Source organism: Otolemur garnettii, unplaced genomic scaffold, assembly GCF_000181295.1.
Source record: "Otolemur garnettii isolate 467f Iridium unplaced genomic scaffold, OtoGar3 scaffold00029, whole genome shotgun sequence".
Lineage (NCBI taxonomy): Eukaryota > Metazoa > Chordata > Mammalia > Primates > Galagidae > Otolemur > Otolemur garnettii.
Window position 1 is genome coordinate 15,122,021 of NW_003852424.1, and position 2,020 is coordinate 15,124,040.

A 2,020-nucleotide genomic window follows, 5' to 3' on the forward strand; every position below is an offset into this window, starting at 1 on the left:
CTCGAGCCACAGGCGCCAAGCCAACGACATCTTGATTTTAGAAGGAGACCAAGGCATGTGTCCTCCATCCTTGATCCCCTATCTGTTGTGGCAGTTCAACTTGTACCACCTCCAGGAAGCCCTTCCTGATAAGCCTCTTTCCTGCTATCTGATTGTCTCTCACTTCTCACTGTAATTGATCTCTCTGTGGGTCCTCAGCAAGAGTTTGCTGATCCTGAGTGTTTATCTTAGGGTTCCTCAAACTTTTTAAACAGGGGGCCAGTTCACTGTCCCTCAGACTGTTGGAGGGTCGGACTGCGGGCCCCAGGACAAGTCGGCTGCTAAGCAGGACAGGCAGTGGTGCTAAAAACACCCCGGGGGGGCAGATAAACATCCTTGGCAGGCCGCATGTGGCCTGTGGGATGTAGTTTGAGGACTCCTAGTTTATCCAATAGAGCCTGATGAGTTTGGAAGCTTCCCCTTCAAATAATCTCACAGCATTTGAAGGCAGCTCCCAAGTTAGACACAGAGAGGAGGTGAGTTGCTGCAGTGGGAGCAGACAAGGTTCCCCTAGACTTGGCTGGGCTGGAAGCTCTCATGCACCCCCCCCCCCATTCCTTTAGGAAACTCTTTCCTTAAGTGACCAGTAGAAGTCCTCAGCTGGCGGCTATTCTGTCCCCAGAGGATGCTGGGCAACGTCTGGGGACATCGATGATTGTTAAGACTGGGGGGACCTCCCAGAATGGAGGTATGAGGCCAGGGATGTTGCTCAGCACCCTGCAGGGCCCAGGATGGCCCCAGCAGAGAATGATCCAGGCCTGAATTTTTTTTATTATTATTTTTGTAGAGATGGGGGTCTCACTCTGGCTCAGGCTGGTCTTGAATTCCTGAGCTCAGTGTAATCCACCTGCCTCAGCCTCCCAGAGTGCTAGGATTACAGGGGTGAGCCACTGCGCCCGGCCCCAGGCCTGAATGTTGACAGTGGGAATTAATTTCTGTGTCAACACCCACATAGTGAATGCTCAATAACCTAGATGTAATAGCCAGCCTCTGGGTGTTGTAAGAAATCTTGAACGGGTTCTGGGTCTGGCTCCAGGGTTTATAGTCTGTAGGAGTGGCATGAGGCACAGAGAAATGTTTCTCATCAGGGTCCTCCCACTTGCCTGTGCCCCTGCTGCCCCTCTGCATGACAGGAAAGTGCCCTTACATCCCCGCCCAGAGCTGAGATCCCTCAGGAACCCTGAGACCCTCTCAGTGACTTCCCTGAACACTAGCTCCTGACCTTATACACATCTCTCTTTGGCTGCTCTGTTTTTTTTTTTTTTTTACCAAGAAGCTCCTTTTTTTTTTTGTTTCTACCCACAACAATTTCCAAGTAAAGCCTGGCTTGGCAGCAACTGTACAGCCCTGCTAGTGCAGATAGGGCCCTCCCTGCCCAAAGTCTTGGACTCCAGGCTTCCATGGGTTCCATGTGGCCTACAAAGGCCTGGATGTGGCCCAGATTTCCTCCCTGGAGATGAGTCCAGCAGTGGAGAAGCTCTTAGACACCCAACTAGACCAGGCTCTGCACCAGCTCACGGCCACACAGTCTGGCCCCACCCTCACCCCACCCCCATGCTAGGAGTCAAGTTGTGACTTCTGCCACTTTCTGGCTTGAGTTTTTTCCGGGTAAACAAAGTGTGACCTAGTGACCAAGAGTCAGCCATTGGCAGCTCCAGATTCCAAACGCTCAGTCCCCAATCAAGCCCCAGGGAGCTACTAAGAGGTCAAAAAACAGATTATGAAACCTGGAGGTGTTTCTAGCCTTAAGAAACAGGCCTGGCTCAGCACCTATAGCTCAACCGGCTAAGGCACCAGCTGCGTACACCTAAGGTGGCGTGGTTCAAATCCCCAGCCCGGACCGCCAAACAACAATGACGGCTGCAACCAAAAAATAGCTCGGCGTTGTGGCGGGCGCCTGTGGTCCCAGCTACTTGGGAGGCGGAGGCAGGAGACTCGTTTGAGCCCAGGAGTTGGAGGTTGCTGTGAGCTATAATGCCAC